Source organism: Nannospalax galili, unplaced genomic scaffold (assembly GCF_000622305.1).
Source record: "Nannospalax galili isolate Female #2095 unplaced genomic scaffold, S.galili_v1.0 scaffold17, whole genome shotgun sequence".
Lineage (NCBI taxonomy): Eukaryota > Metazoa > Chordata > Mammalia > Rodentia > Spalacidae > Nannospalax > Nannospalax galili.
This window is the reverse complement of record NW_008342276.1, coordinates 8,247,099-8,262,607: the sequence shown is the minus strand read 5'-3', so window position 1 is coordinate 8,262,607 and position 15,509 is coordinate 8,247,099. Positions and strand designations below refer to the sequence as shown.

At 47.4% G+C, this 15,509-nt stretch overlaps 1 protein-coding gene across 4 annotated transcripts in view; it reads right to left on the bottom strand.

The window, feature by feature from the left end:
* Zhx2 (zinc fingers and homeoboxes 2) overlaps positions 1-15,509 on the bottom strand; it is a 174,263-nt gene that overhangs the window by 86,655 nt on the left and 72,099 nt on the right. For all 4 annotated transcript variants that reach the window (XM_029565870.1, XM_029565868.1, XM_029565869.1 and 1 more), the window contains one exon: positions 7,366-7,439. The gene's annotated coding sequence lies outside the window, so the exon portion shown is untranslated. The remainder of the gene's footprint in view (positions 1-7,365; positions 7,440-15,509) is intronic.

The following is a 15,509-nucleotide window of genomic DNA, read 5'->3' as shown; positions in this document are numbered from 1 at the left end:
AAAACCAAAACTCTAGATGATGTGTCAGCTGTTTCTGACACATCTTCTGTTTTTCACTTGCCCTTTTACAGTAGAAAGGAGTCTTGCCAGAAAATTGGGGGAAAAGAGCCAGGGAATCCAACGGGGAGAAGACGTGCAAAGATTTCTCCTGCCTGTAGGGAGAGCTAGTGGCAACAACAGGGAGGCAGAGTAGGAAACTTTTAAGCCAGATGGCCTGGGTAGAATCCCAGCTCTGTGTCACCTCACTGTGGAACTGTGGGGAGTGACTTGCTCCCCAAAGCCTGTGTCTCCACACACATAAGAGGGCCTACAGCTATGTTGACCTTATGTCTGAGGGGATTGAGGGGATTAAAGAAGATGGTTCTCCCCAAATCCCAACTACCCCCTCTACTACTGCCATAGGCATTGCTGCTGTGGTTGCTACTGAAGGGAGGCTCCAAGGTGATTTCATTGCGTCCTGACCATCCAAGGTAGCACCCAGATGCAGATCTGGGTGACACCACAGCCTAGGTTCTTTCTAAGGTTAGTATGTTTTTCCTGGAAGGGGCAATCTTCTGTGGTTTGTGAGAATGTCCACCACATGGTCATGCACTGGAAGACTGATCCCCAATATTGTGACATTGAGGTGGTGGGACTTTTAAGAGGTGGGGCCTAATGAAAAGCGACTAGGTCATTGGGAGTGCTGCCCTTGGAAGAGATTAATGCAGCTCATGTGGGAGCCCTGGTAGTTCTACTGAGAGCAAGGCGTTATAATAAAAGCAAGCCTGACTCCCTCTCTCTGGCTTCCTGTCTTATCATGTGTCTCTTCCACACATGCTCCTGTCATGGGGATGATATATACCAGGAAAACTTTTCCAGATGCCAAATCTATTAGGGCACTTGATCTTGGCGTTTTGGCCTCTGAAACTGTGAAGTAAATAAATCTCTTTTCTCTGTACATTGCCCAGCCTTGGGCATTTTGTTATAGAAACAGAAAATGGACTAATACACAATGTCTGTAGAACATTAGTCTTTTTGTTCTGTTTTGATTTTGCAGTGCTTTTTATAAATACAAAACCATTCTTAGCTCACAGGCCACACAAAGACAGGCATAAGCAGGACGACCCCCTCCCCACATAATTGCCTTATGAGGAAATACAGGGAAAAAGAGCAAAGTAAAAGGAGACACATGCATAAGGCGCCTCCTCCTTTACCCAAAAATACGAGCTGAAGGCGTCTATAAAAAAGAGAAACATGGGTCTAGGATTTTGACCTTGAAAATAAAAATAAAACCAGCCCTGGTGGTTCATGTAGCTTCATATGTTCATTTTAGAGTTGAGAAAAGGTAGGCACATAGAGGTGGGTGATTGACGCAAGGTCAAGATGGGAGGGATAGGCCCAAGATGAATTCCAGCTAGTCTGGCACCTGACAAAGACTCACCTCCTCATCTGTCTTTCCTGTGGTGAAGAATCTCCATTGTGACAGGATCCTGATGCTGCTGGCCTTCCTTCTAGTCAAGGACACAGACTTTAGGGTCTAGCAAATCTCTGTTCTAGTACTGACTGCACTGTTTGCTGGGTCTGTAATTTGGAAGTGATGAACTTGTCTGTGCCTATATTTGCTGTATTTCCTTCTGGGTGATTATAAGAATGTGTTAAGTACATGGAACTAGGCACATGCTGGCTAAGTCCTAGAACTGATGATTAGAATAACTGAGGTAGACAGAAAAATGAACCCCCAGGGATAGCCATGCCCTACCCTAAGTCTAGAACCCTGAATATGTTACTTGAAATGGAAAAGTGGAATGAAAATTTACAGACATAATTAAGACAGCTAATTATCTGACTCTGAAATAAAGGGATTATTCTGGAGTGAGGGAGCAGGCACCGTGTAATCACAGGGTCCCTTAAAGATGGAAGGTGGAGACCAAAGCGTCAGAGTTGGAGTCACGCTGTGTGAGGAAAACTCCGCTGCTATTATTGCCTTGAAGATGGAAAGGGGCCATGAGCTAAGGAATGCAGGAGGCCACCAGAAGCTGGAAAGGTAAGAAAACTGATTCTCTCTTAGAGCCTCCAGAAAGGACCACAGCTGGATTTCAGCCTAGGGAGCCCCACCTGAGGCTTGTCCTCTAGAACAGTAAGCAAGGCAATGGGTTTATGTTAGGTTTGTGGGAATCTGCGTGGGAATCTGCTCCAGCAGTGATTGGAAATGAATATACTATTGTTCATGATATAAACTGGGGACTATGCCAGAGCTGGGATGCTTTCTGAACCACAGATGGCATTTGCACAGGCTGAAGGGTGAGGGATCTCTGGGCATGCTCAGTCTAAGACTGCTCAGCTGATGACTTTTGACAGAGTCCTGGACAGGGGTCAGTTATGGATGGATGCCTACTGGCCACAGGGGAGCGGAGAAGAAGTGGCCAGATGACATTGCCAAATTCCCAAGAGAAGACAGCACATCTGCACATAGTTACAACAGGGTGTGGGTAGTGTGCTACTCAGGGGATTCACATGTGGGATATCACTTCTGTGAGAACATTTCTCACAGGCTTCATTGTGTGGTCTAGACAAGTTCTCTGCTCCCCACTGGGTCTGCTCTGAGTATGAAAGTCACATCAATCATCCCTTTCTTATAACTTGGGCACCAACTGCCTTGCAGGGCTGAACACATGACATGCTGGGGTTGGTATCTTCTCTTTTTCCCCAATTCCCCACAACCATTCTCAGGCCATGTGTCCCATAATGCCCGGAAGGAGCACGTGAGCAGGTCTGGCCAGGCACCATAGCCTGCCACATGACTACTACAGCTGGCTCAGAGATGGACATGTGAGCCAGGTGTCTCTGACTCAAGACATTGCTGGGACAGGTCAGAAGGGAGGAAAGCCCTCATTCCACAGAGGATGTGGACAGAAGGTCCTGGCTGCAGGTGGAGAACCTGTCTGTGTGAAGTAGGCTGAGTCTAGGAATAAAGAGAGAGGAAACCTACTGACACTGCTTAGGTCAAGCTGGGCTCAAAGCCAGAGCAGGTCATACTTTCCCATCATACCTACTGCCTTTTAGTTTTGTATTCAGGATTTCTTTCTTGTAACCAAAACTCTGGTATACTCAAATATGCACTTAAGTGTTGTTATCTGCCAGTGTTGGCTGAAATAATTTCCTGGATCAATAAACTCTAGTCTCCGAAATAGCATGGAATGTGGTTGGGGCAGGACCATTTGGGCAAAGTGTGAAATGAACAACAGAGCAAGGTGGAAGACCACGCCTTGCTTCTCTCCCCATTTCTCCTATTCACCTAGATACATCTGGTCCACTTCTAACACTAGAGGAAGGAGCAAAGAACTGCTCATGCTGCTGAACTTGCACCTGGATGGGTAGAAGGACCCAGTCAATGCTTATATGGTGGGGTCTTATGGCAGGTCCATTATGCTGAGGTGGGATGGGGTGGCTGCATGTCCTGACGGTCCCCTGCTGCATTGGGTCCTGCCTCCTAAATGCCGGTGCTACCTCTGGGCTCTCCTCTATGCAGCTGTCACCTGTTGCTGAGCTGTCTCTGGAGAACGTGGTCACCTTCTGGGCTCACCTCCCTCTTTCATGGTTGTCTGTCCCTCTACATTCCTCCCAGAAGGCCTGAGGAATGTGGCCTGAGCCCTTCGGTAGTGGGGACACTTGCCTCACAGGTTTTCATAGGCCAGGAGGGTGGGAAGGCTAGAGCAGGGGGGAGGGAAATGTGCCACAGTTGGGATAAAGACTTAAAACTTGCAAAGAATGAAAGCAATTCACATTTCTCCCCTCCCTAAGCACACACTGCCAGGATGGTCAGCACTGGTCTACACATCAGTGACTCCCAAATGCACTTGACCTTCCTGTGCTTGTGCCTTGGTAGGCCATGCTGGACATCACCCCTGGGTGACAGCACACACACTAACCCTGAATTTAACATCAGTGTCAATATGAGGCAATGGAAGCTCATGCCACCAGCACCTGCTCTGTGCCAGACGCAACTCCTGACGCTTCACATGTATGGTCCCAAGAGCCCTCTCAGGTTGTTAACAACAATACACTTACTTCCACTCAGGTCCAAACTTTTGACATTGCAACATGACACTGTCGTCTACAAAGTTCATGCTTTAGAACCATGCAACTGAGTCACAAAAAGTCACCAAGAAAGATATTATGATGTTTTAGGTAAGTTTATGGTTTTGTGTTGGGCTGCATGCATAGCTATCCTCGGCCGTGTGTTCTCCATGTGTCCTGTGCACTCTAGGTTGGACATGGCTGAATGAATCTTCATTACGCAGCTAAAAAACTGAGGCTCATGAAAATTAAATGACTCTTCCAAGGCTACCTTCATTCCAGCAATATCGAGCATCTACCCTAGTCCTCTCTGCCCCCAACATAGTAGGCCAGGCTAGACAATCATCATCTTTTGTTTCAGCTGCAGGCCATGCCCTGCCCTTGTCTGAGGAGCCAATCTGTTTCCATGTGTCCCAATCCCAGGAGGTGGGGTGCCAGGAGTCATCCCATGTCTCCATGGGCAGGGGAGAAGAGGAATGAGGCTCCACTCTTCCTTCACATTTTTCTTACTCTGGCCCCACTCTCCAGTGTGGTGGCCCTGTTGCTGTTCTCATGACACATCTAAAACTCTGAAGAAGAGTTTGTTCCCCAGAAGTGCAGTGAAATGTCTGCCATTCAACTTCTGCGGCCATTTCAAACAGGAGCAAAGCTGCCTATTCTCTTCCCACCTAAGTGAGGTTGTGGCTACTTGGCAGATACCTGCAGGTGTATGGCAGAAAGTGACTGCTATGCTTTTAGAGCCGATGGGCACAGGACTGCGCTTGTGCCATAAACATTTTAGCTCACACTTTGATCCTACATTCAAACTATAGGATGAGATGGGGCAATGGAGCCTCAAGGTAGCCCTGCCCCCTCAGCAAGCTCATGCTACACTCCTAGGCCTATTGAAAATGTAAGAAACATGACCTTGACAAGTGTGTCAGGCAAATGCAATTTTTATCTGAAAGTCCAGGGGTGGTGGGTGGTGCCTTTTGTCAAGCGAGGCATTGTTCTGGGAATCCACTGAGAAGCTGTTTATCTTCTAGCCTAGGGAACAGCCAGATCTTACTTGGAACGGCCCAGAAATGGACACAAAATGGGGGCGGGGACTTGTGAACATGCACCCAAACTCTAGCTTAAATGATCTTCCATCTGTATCAATGGAATCTTTCTTTTCTGCTTATCAGTTTTCAAGCCCCCCTCTGCAGGGGAAGAAGGAGAAGTGGGCATTGTAAGGAACCACATGGTATTCCCTGGGGCCTGCAGCTAGAAACAGATGCAGAGCCATCTCTGATTTCGGATCAACATCAGAAACAGGAAAGGACCATGGAAGAGAGATGGCAGGAGTAATACTCCACCCCGTAGAGGGAATGGCAGCATCTCTGTTTAGGAAAATGAGCTCGGAGCAAGTAACTATTTCCCAACCCCATCTTGCACCTATCCCAGGGGTCTTTGCTTTACCTCCTACCCAACACGATGCCTGTCCCATATTAGGATGAGGATAAAAGTTATGGAATGCTAGTTATGTCCTGGCATGTGGACAGGCGGCTTTATACCAATCAATTCACTGACTCCTCACAGCCACAGGGTAAAGTAAGTTCTATCCCTGTCCTCTGAGCACAGATGAGACCAATTCACAGAGAGGCTGGCAACTTGCCCAAGGCCATGAAGCTAGCGGAGAGCCAGATTTGAACCTGACAGTCTATACCAGGGGGCCCTGCCCTTCAGCACGGGTAGCCCCTTCTTGGACTCCCTTCTCATCACTTTATTCAGTTGTCACTTGCTGATCATCTACTGTGTGTCAGGGCCTGTGCATGGAAGGCCCTGTCCTCACAACTCAGCTCCTGCTTGAAGACTGCTAAGGGTGCAACAGGTTATGTTCTCATAGTCACTGTCCAGCATCCCCCTGCTCTTCCCCTTCCTTCCTCTTCCTCTCTGCCCTTATACAGCAACCAGGACTCAGCTGAATGTGCAGTCTGTGTACAGCCAGGGTCAAACTTGATTTTTATCCAGGCCACCGGTTTCCAAGAAAGAAGGACCATCTTTGGCCCCCTATAGCACTTTGCCCTCCAGGGCCTGGAGAATGTTTATGACTCTACCTGAGCCCAGACTATAGCGGCTGGCCACACACACCCTCTCCTGCATCCTGGGTCTCCCTCCTCCCTAATGTTCTCCTTTGGGTCTGGGGCCCAGTTTTTCTCCTGTTCAGCAGGTAGGAGTTTGGCCATCTGAGTGTATAATACAGGCTCTGCCCCTGCCAAAGGGCCTGAGACTCTGGGTGAAGTCAAGTTGACATTCTCCGACAGCTACCTACCAGGACCTTATCCATTTATGCCTCTTGAGGGTTCTGGGAACTGGGTGGCCTTTGTCACATGTTTCCCAAGCCTTTTCTTTCAGTCTGTATGGTCAGGATCTGGGGCCAAACCCCTTGATGGTATAACTAGCAGCAAGTGGGAGCAGTCTCCCGAGAGCCCCCATAGTAATCATGCTTTGTGCACTGCCCACCCATCATATATACCAGGTGGTTGGGGTCACAAGCATGCAAGTGGGTGGCATGGCATCAGCTGAGGAGCAGCTGGCTTGGGTCATTGGGGTTCAGGAGAGACCCAAGGTCAGTGGATCCAGTGGCTTTAGCAGCAAGCCAGGCACCCAAAGCAGAGGGAGCCTGAGAGTTTATGATGGCGCCCTCCTCTGTTTTTACTTCTATCTTTCCTCTCCTTCTATGCTCTGCCCCCCAAGGGTTCTAGATCACCAGAGAACAGAATGCAAAACACTATTCTCATCGAAGTTGCTGACTTCAACATTTTCCATGGACAGGGAGCTCACTACTCACCAAGATGTTCTCTGCATCTGAGCACAGCACTTTTGTCAGGGAGTTTTGCTTAGGCTAAGTCATCAACAGCTGTCCACCTGCTCCTTCCAGGGCCAGTGCGTTAGCTGTGCAAGGCTGGCTTTCTTGCCTCCCTTGCACTGTCTCCTCAGGGCTATGTTTTGCCAACTGGTGTGAGCCAGAAAGCACCATCTCTGCTGTGAGGTTATTTCTCTGAATGCAACTCTAAGCACGTGTCCTCGGCCTGGGAGTTTGAGCTGCTGTCATCTGTGCAGAGAGGGGCCAGGCAGCCAGCTGCAGGCTCAGTGGCTTCTGGGGGAAATTCTGGCAGGAACTTAGCAGATTCCGAGGGGTTCCACATCTGGAAGCTTGGCTCTGTGTTGTGTCCAGGTGTGTGTGGATAGAAACAGAGTTTGTAGTCCCCCTTCTCATGCATCTCCTTCCCCTCCTGGACATCAACCTAGGCTACAATGGACATGGTCAAACATAGCATCACTCACCAGTATCCACTGTGTGTTGCTTACATCCTGGGAATCTTGCAGCCAGACTTTCAGAGCAGCCAGTGTGTGGAGACCTGCAGACAACAGAAACTGTATCAAGCACAATCTCTAGGCTTCTGGGGATCAAACTCAGGTCACCAGGCTCATGTGGCACATCCTTTTAGTGACTCTACTAAGCCATCTCATTTTTTTGTTTGTTTTTTTAAAGGCAGGGTCTCCCTGTATCCCCAGCTAAACTGGAATTTACTATGTAGACTAGGCTGGCCTCACTCCAACTCAGATCCTCCTGTCCCTATCTCCCAAGTCCTAGGATTAAAGGCATGCACAACCAAGCCTGGCTTCTTCCCCGTTTTTTTTTTTTTTTTTTTTTTTTTTTTTTTTTTTTGGCAATTCTGACACACAGAGAGAAAGAAAAAGAAGAAAAAAGACCCTAACCCTGGATGAGTCAGCAGCTTGTGGCAAAGCAGGCTTTTTAGGGGAGTGAAATGGAAGGCAAATTGCTTGGGTGTGGAGGGAGGCTTGGGCCCTTCTTTTACCTCACTCAGCATGTGTCTCCAGCAGCAGGTTGTACATGGCCCCCCTTTTGATGCAGGCAAAGGGGAAAGCTCAACTCTCAGGCCTCAAGTGGAAAAGATACTGCAGTCCTTAAAACAAAAGCCCCCAGAGCACATTTATATCCCTAAGAGACTCCTGCCAAGCACATCCTGTGTGCTTTGAAGCCTCCTTGGGGGAGCTGTAGCTGCAGAACAGGCGTGTGCCCTGCTCTGCAGATGTGTTCCCAGCATGACAAGTTGAGGCCTGGGCTCTGGGCTCTGCTGTCAGCCAGCGGAGGCACCTGTGGGCACGTGTGGGTCTGCTTATGGCTGAGGGGACTCTCTCCTCTTGCTCTCCACACCTAGGGCCCTCAAAACCAAACTTGTTTTTTCTTGTTTCCCTATGAACTCTAAGGCGAACTGGTTTCCTGCTCTCACAGGGATGCTTTTGACTAGGGTAAAGAGAATTGTCACGGTGGTAGTTTGTGTTTATTAAGCCCTCAACACACTCCTCACACTTGCTCTTGACATACTCCAGCTAGACTCTTGCTACTCAGCAGTGTCTTTTTGAACAGCAAAGAGTGAAATCACACCACCTGAGACCTGCCGGGAAGGCAGTCTCTGAGCTGTGGAATCAGAACTTGCATTTTTAACAAGGCCCACAGGTGACTCCTGGGCACAGGCTACAAAATATGGTTTATGATGCTCTCAGTCATGAGGGAAGTCGCTGCCCAATCTCTAGGCGAGGAAACAGGCTGCAGAAGTGACAGTCTGGCTGCCATGGCAATCAAGCTAGTGAGTGGTAGAACAGATTCAAAGCCATTTCTGTCTGCTTCTGGAACCTGTGTTCCTTCCTTTCCACCACACTATTTGGAAACAAAATGAGAGAGTGAGGGGCAGGCAGGCTACGCATAATGGGAATGGCCGAGGGAACAGCAGTCCGCTGAAGTGAGTGGGTGATCTCAGGCCTAAGGTTACACAGGTCAACAGTTCTGGACCTCCTCCCTTCAGGGGGCGCACGAACTTCTGTATTGAATCACAGTGGTTGATTTATTTTGATTACAAGGAATTTTGAGCTCTTGCCCACCACCTATAGAGCTAAACATCCAGGAGAGAAGCCTTCTCCTTTCCCAAGGAGACCAGATGACCTCAGTGCTTAGCGGTGATATTTGGGAGATGCTGTTTCAGACAGGTGAGGGTTACTGTCCTCAGACTGCAAGTCCAGATGGGGAAGGGATGTCACAAGATAGTTTTTTTTTTTTTAATGCTCTTGATTAGTGACACCCTATTCCATATAATTTTCCTCCAAACTGCTTATTAGGTGAGTTTACCAAAGAGACTCATGGATGAAGAGAAAGACAGTCCACAATTCCCTGTGACTGTTTATCTTTCTCAATCTCAACTAGTCAGTTGGCATCCTTGATTTGTCAGTTAGTTATATCTGCCCATGAGGGGTTGGTTCAAAGGACCCTCTCTGGGTATTAAAATCTTTGGATGTTCAAGTCACACAGAATGACATAGCATTTGCATATAATCTACCCACATCCCCCCTGTACACTTTCAGTCACTCTAGGTGACTTACAATGCCCAACAGGATGCAAATGCTATGTGAATAGTTGATGTACTTTATTGCACAATGACAACAAAAAGGTCTATACATATTTGACACACATGTGATCCCCCTTCCAAATAGTTTAGGTCTGTGATGAGTCACATCTGCAGGTGCAGAACCCAAGGACTTGTAGAGCTGGTCACATCATTTGTCCTACTGCACTCCTTTCCTGGGCAGATTCGCATCTCTAAGGCATATAGGGAATGATGGCAATTAAATGCAGATGTATCCTTGGTTTGAATGTTCTACACTACTGAGCACCAGCAGCTGGAATGCAAAGTGCTCTGACAGCTGAGCAGGGTACACCACAGTGGACTTCACTGCCCATGTGCCTCCTGCTCCATGCCCTTCCCCTTGGCTTAGTGTGGCCATGTGCAGTCTGGGGAGGTTTCCCTGAACCCCACGCAAAGGTTATGCAAGGCTGTCCACCTCAGCTCCACTTTAGCAAAGCCTGCAGATGCTCTCTCACCTGTAATTCCTGAGGAGACTTGTCCACATTTCTATAACCTACCAGCCCCAACCCTCCCCTCACCTCAACCGTTTTCTCTCAACTTCCACCCTTTTCTTTTCTTTTCTTTTCCTTTCCTTTCCTTTCCTTTCCTTTCCTTTCCTTTCCTTTCCTTTCCTTTCCTTTCCTTTTAATTGACAGCTGCTGGAAGAGGGAGAGTCAGTTTTCTTTCCTTTCCTTTCCTTTTCTTTTCTTTTCTTTTCTTTTCTTTTCTTTTCTTTTTGAGACAAGGTCTCCTATAGCCTCAGCTGACCTGGAACTCACTTTGTAGACCAGGCTGGCCTTGAACTCACAGAGATCTGTCTACCTCTGCCTCCTGAGTAAATCACCACGCCCGGTTCACCCTTTTCATTTTCAAAACATCACCTTAAAGTTATTCAGGTCCTGAAGTCACTGTTGTATTTCTTCTTTGTTTTTTATTTAAAAATGCAGCATGCATATTAACTGCTGATGTTCTTACCTAAAATTCATTATTTCCCCTGAACTATACATTTTGTTTCAGACTGTACTGAGTTGAGAGTGGTCTGCCATAGCCCTGCTGCTCTCCAAACCTCTGAGTTTTTAGTTTTAGAAACTGCAAGGATGTCTGCAAATGCACACATCATTTTATTACTATATAGAGTTGCCTGCAGAGTAAAAATTTCACTACTGATGCGAATATCTATGTATGACTTAAATGTGTAGCACATGGAGCTATTGAATATTAAACATGCAATGTTAAATGTTGCCTATGTAATAACATAGGCAATGAACAAACATTTTGGGTATCTGTATTACGTGATTCTGCTCAGCACCAGACAGACATGGATAAATAAAACCTTATATTTAATCTTTGTTTTAGGATTTACTTTTTAATTTACAGGCACATGTGCCTGTCTGTGTGAGTGAATGCTACGTGTGAGCTGCACAATGTGGGTGACTGATGGCTAGGTATCCAGCTCCTGTCTTCCGGAAGAGCGGCAAAGCTCTTAGCCACCTAGCCCTTCCTCCAAGATCCCATTCTTAATGATAGAAAGGAGGCCGAAGACAAATGATAGATTGTGAGAAATACCATGCTTATTGAGGTAGTGCGAAGTAGGAGTAGCCAGCAGCCTCCTCCAGTGTGTGGATAAAGGTCCCCTCCACCCCCAACTATATGGCATTGAGGTCTCCTGTTCTTCTCCTGCCACCATACCTTGCCCCACTGTGTTCAGACTCACTGGCTTCTCCCCAGCTCCTTATCTATGCTCTGTACAGCCCCATGGCTGGGTTGGGCTAGGCCATTTTTCTTGAACATTCTGTCCTCCTTCCTACCCTAATTAACATCACCTTAGGCTGTGGGCTGACGGAGGTAATACACAGAACTGTGTAAGCAAATGTGTTTGCAGCTCTTATTATTGACAATACCTGTTATTATTCTCAACTGAGTAGGCAGGCACTTGAGCACAGAGTAGCACAGTGATTTGGCTGGGGTCCCACCGTCAGTGATGCTCAGTGTTGGAGAGGCTCACAGAATTGGTTCTGTGTCCTGGTTTTCCCGTGAACACAGATCCTCACCATCCTTCTAGACAGACATTGGTTCTGACCAACATGGTGGGCTTTTCTTGGAGACATAAGGCACTGGCCTGGAGTCCAGTCCTGCTGCTCTCCCACAATCCTTTGCCTTTAGTGATCACTTCCTTTCTGTAGACCTTGGTTTCCTCTCTAACCAGGCAGGTTATGCATAGAGCCCACCTCCTTCTCCAGTGGTGGTGGGATGTGGGAGGGGGCATGGTGGTGACTGATTGCCTCAGTGCTTGCCCAGTGGAGCCCACGGCTCTGTGCTTGAATAGCAGCTTTCATCAGGAGCACTGTGGGTGAATGAAAGGCTCTGTGGTGTCCTCAGATCTCCAAATACACACGTTTCCTGCCTTGCCGCTCCACGTCTCCTGCCACTACCAGCCCTATGGAGCAAAATGCCACTGAGGAAAAGCTGGTGGACAGAATTTTCCTTGAAGGCCTCCCATTTTCCCTTTGGGCCTAGTCTAATCTTGTCAAATTGTTGGACACTAGAAAGACAGGAGTTTCTTTAAAGGTTTGTAGAAGAGGGACACCCTCTCCTGGGGTGGCTCCCTCTAATGTAGCTCATTTGATGTTTATTTGGCGGACATGTATTGGTGAATAAGAAGGTCTGGTTTGGTAAACAAGTCACTAAACCTTGAGACAACAGAGTCTTATGGAGAGGGAGGGACACAGAGGAGGAAGCCCTGGGCTCTGGATGGAGCCAGCACAGGCAAGAAGCAGGAGAGGAAGGTCAAAGGGAAAGAAGGTAAAAAACTACAGGCTGCTTCTGTGGAGCCCAAGCTTGTTTACCATTCCACAGCTGGAAATACAATCACAACTGCCTGTTCTAAAAGATCTCCCACTTCACTCACTAGCCTTTAATCCCCAAAAGCATCACTAGCAAGTGACTAAGATAATCATTGCTACCTCTGAGCCTGTACTCTGTATTAAGCATTGGGCGGGGGTGTCTCTTCTCTTCTCCACAACTGAGGAGCAGGTGTTTATATCCCCATTTTATAAATGGCAAACCTCAGTCTGAGAGACTACCTAAATTACTCACAGTAGAAAGTCTAACGAATGAGTTAGAATTCAGGCCTGACTGAATAATCTTCTGTCTTCCCCCATAACTGTCTCTTCCACCTTGACTCTGTGCCTGAACTTTCTAGAATACTGGGCCATTTCCCTCACCAGCTCCAGACTCTTCCTCAACTAGGATCTCCCAGAAGAGAGTTGAGGCAGAGTTTAGATTCAATCTGGGATGCAAGGGGAAAGCTTGGCATCTTGAATATTTATAAGAATTGAATTGTACTCTAGAATTGATCTGCATTTGTTTGAAAACATTTTCCTTGGGGCTGAGGAGTTGGCTCAGTTGGTAAGGTCTTTGCCATGTAAACATAAGGACCTGAGTTTGATCCTCAGTACTCATGTAAAAAGCAAAGCTAAAGTTAGCTGGGGAGATGGCTTAGTAGTTAAAGTGCTAGCCTTGTAAGCAAGAAGACCAGGGTTCATATCCCTAGAACCCAAGGAGATGAGCGTGGTGGCTTGCTTGTAATTCCAGCTTCGGACACTGGAGGCGGCATACCTGGGGCAAGCTGGCTGGGAAGTCTAGCTGTGTTTGAGTTCTGGCTTTCACTGAGACCCCTTGAATAAGGTGAAAGAGCAACTGAAAAAGATTCCTGCCATTAACCTTGGGCCTCTACATGCAGTGACGTGGACCCACAACCACACATATATGTGTGCCCATGCACATGGAACATGTGTACATATCACACACACATATATATGAGAAAAGGGGGATAAAGCCATGTGTGGTGGTACACATGTTCATGATTCCAGTACTGGGGAGGTGGAGAAGGAGGAGCCCTGGGGCTCACTGGCCAGCCAGTTTAGCTTAATCAGTGAGACCCAAGTCCTAGTAGGAGACCCTGTCTCAAAAACAAGGTGGACAGCTCCTGATGCCTTACACCAGATGTTGACTTTGGCCTCCACAGGCACGTTTACACACCACACACACACACACACACACACACACATACACACACACACTTGCACAAACATGAACACGTACATACGTACACATACACAAATGGCGGGGGGATATTTTCCCTTCAGAGTTGCCAAGTACAGTTGACATTTGATGTGCCCAGCCTCAGGGAGAGACGCAACTTTTTTGCTCCATACTATTTCTTTGTTCTTTCACCAAGTCTTTCTGGAGCACTGACTATGGGTCAGGTCGCAGGATGATAAGGTAAGCACTGGTTGTACAAGAATGGGGACAAAGACATCAATGTCATTATTGTGCTAGCCTGAGCACAGCACAGTGGTTCCAAGATTGCAAGGCACACGAGGCACAAGAGGACAGCACGGACCGAGTCTTGACAGACAGGCATCAGGCCAGGGATTGAGAGGAACAAGAGTGGCACAGGCAGAGTGGGGAGCAGGCACCCATGGTGAAAGGCACATGGCAGACCCAGGACCCCGAAGGTAGCAGTGTAGACTTAGTGGGGAATTCTGCAAAAGAGCAGGTCAGGATCTCCTTGGGACTTGAAGGCCTTTCAAGAAGTTGAACCTTGGGCTGGAGAGATGGCTCAGCAGTTAAGAGCACTGACTGCTCTGACAGAGGACCTGGGTTTAATTCCCAGCACCCACATGGTGGCTAACCATCTTACACACTTACAGGCAATACATTGATACAAATAAAATAATTTCCGGGCGTGGTGGCGCACACCTTTAATCCCAGCACTCAGGAGGCAGAGGCAGGCGGATCTCTGTGGTTTCAAGGACAGCCTGGTCTACATAGTGAGTTCCAGGACAACTGGAGCTACAGGGAGACTCTGTCTCAAAAAGACCCCACCCAAAAATAATAAATAATAAATTGAATCTCCATCTGGCAGGTATGGGAAGCCACCAATGACTTAGCTCCTGCATCTGTGGTTCCAGGCATAGTATTTGTTTAATAGAAAGCTGCCTCCTATTTATCTCCAGGTGCCCCATAATTTGAGAAGCTTTGCCAGGAATTCTGCAGTCTTCAGAAAAAACAACCACAGAGCTGTCTGATTTGTGTAGGGAAGAATTCTTCCAGCTCCAGACTGCTTTAGTCTGGCCTCAGGCTCCTGGCTCCACTATGGCCGTTGGCAGGTATGCAGGGGACAAAACATCTCTGATTATGGCTCCCAACACTCCTGGAGACAGGGAAGCTATGAGAATTTTGAACTCTTAAGGTGAGCTGGGAACCCAAACTCCCAGGGCAGGCAGTGGTTTTTTTCTTTAAATAAAAACCACGGCAGAGACTGCATTAACCCAGAGGTTTTTCATAGTCTCCAATGAGCAGGCGTCAAAGAAAGGTGGTGATGGGGTGACTGGAGAGGCAGGTCTCCCAGGAAGTCATGATGGGTTAGGACTTGCAGACATCACCTCATCAGTGGGTGTGCCTGTCTTCCTCCTGGCTGTGGACCCCTGCTCCTCAGGACAATAGCTTCACCTTAATTTCTTTGGCACAGTGAGATGGTATGTTCTTGGCTAGAGACTTACAGATGGTGTCTGCTGTTCAAGAATTTTGTGACCAGAGACAAAATGCTTTATTTTGTCACCTATGTAATTGAATAGGATGGGGATTAAATAATATTATAATTAGGTTTGGGTTGAGCCCCAACCTCTCTGATGGTTTAATTGTTCCAACCCACATCTTACCTCAGTTACCTCTTGAACTTGGGACACAACCATCTGGTACATAATAGTGTCTAACAAATGCTGGTCTTGCTTCCCTTCTATATGTCCCTTCTTTTCTGTCCAATTTTTTGACAAAAAATTTGAGTATCCAGGAGGTGTGAACTAAGCCCGTGGAAATTCAATCCTTCTATAAAGAACATAGTGTTAGAAATATGGGAGAAGCAGATAGCTCTGTTTCCTCCAAACTCTATTTTGTTTCCAACCCTTTAATAAACGTCTTAAGTATTACTTGCCTTCAGGG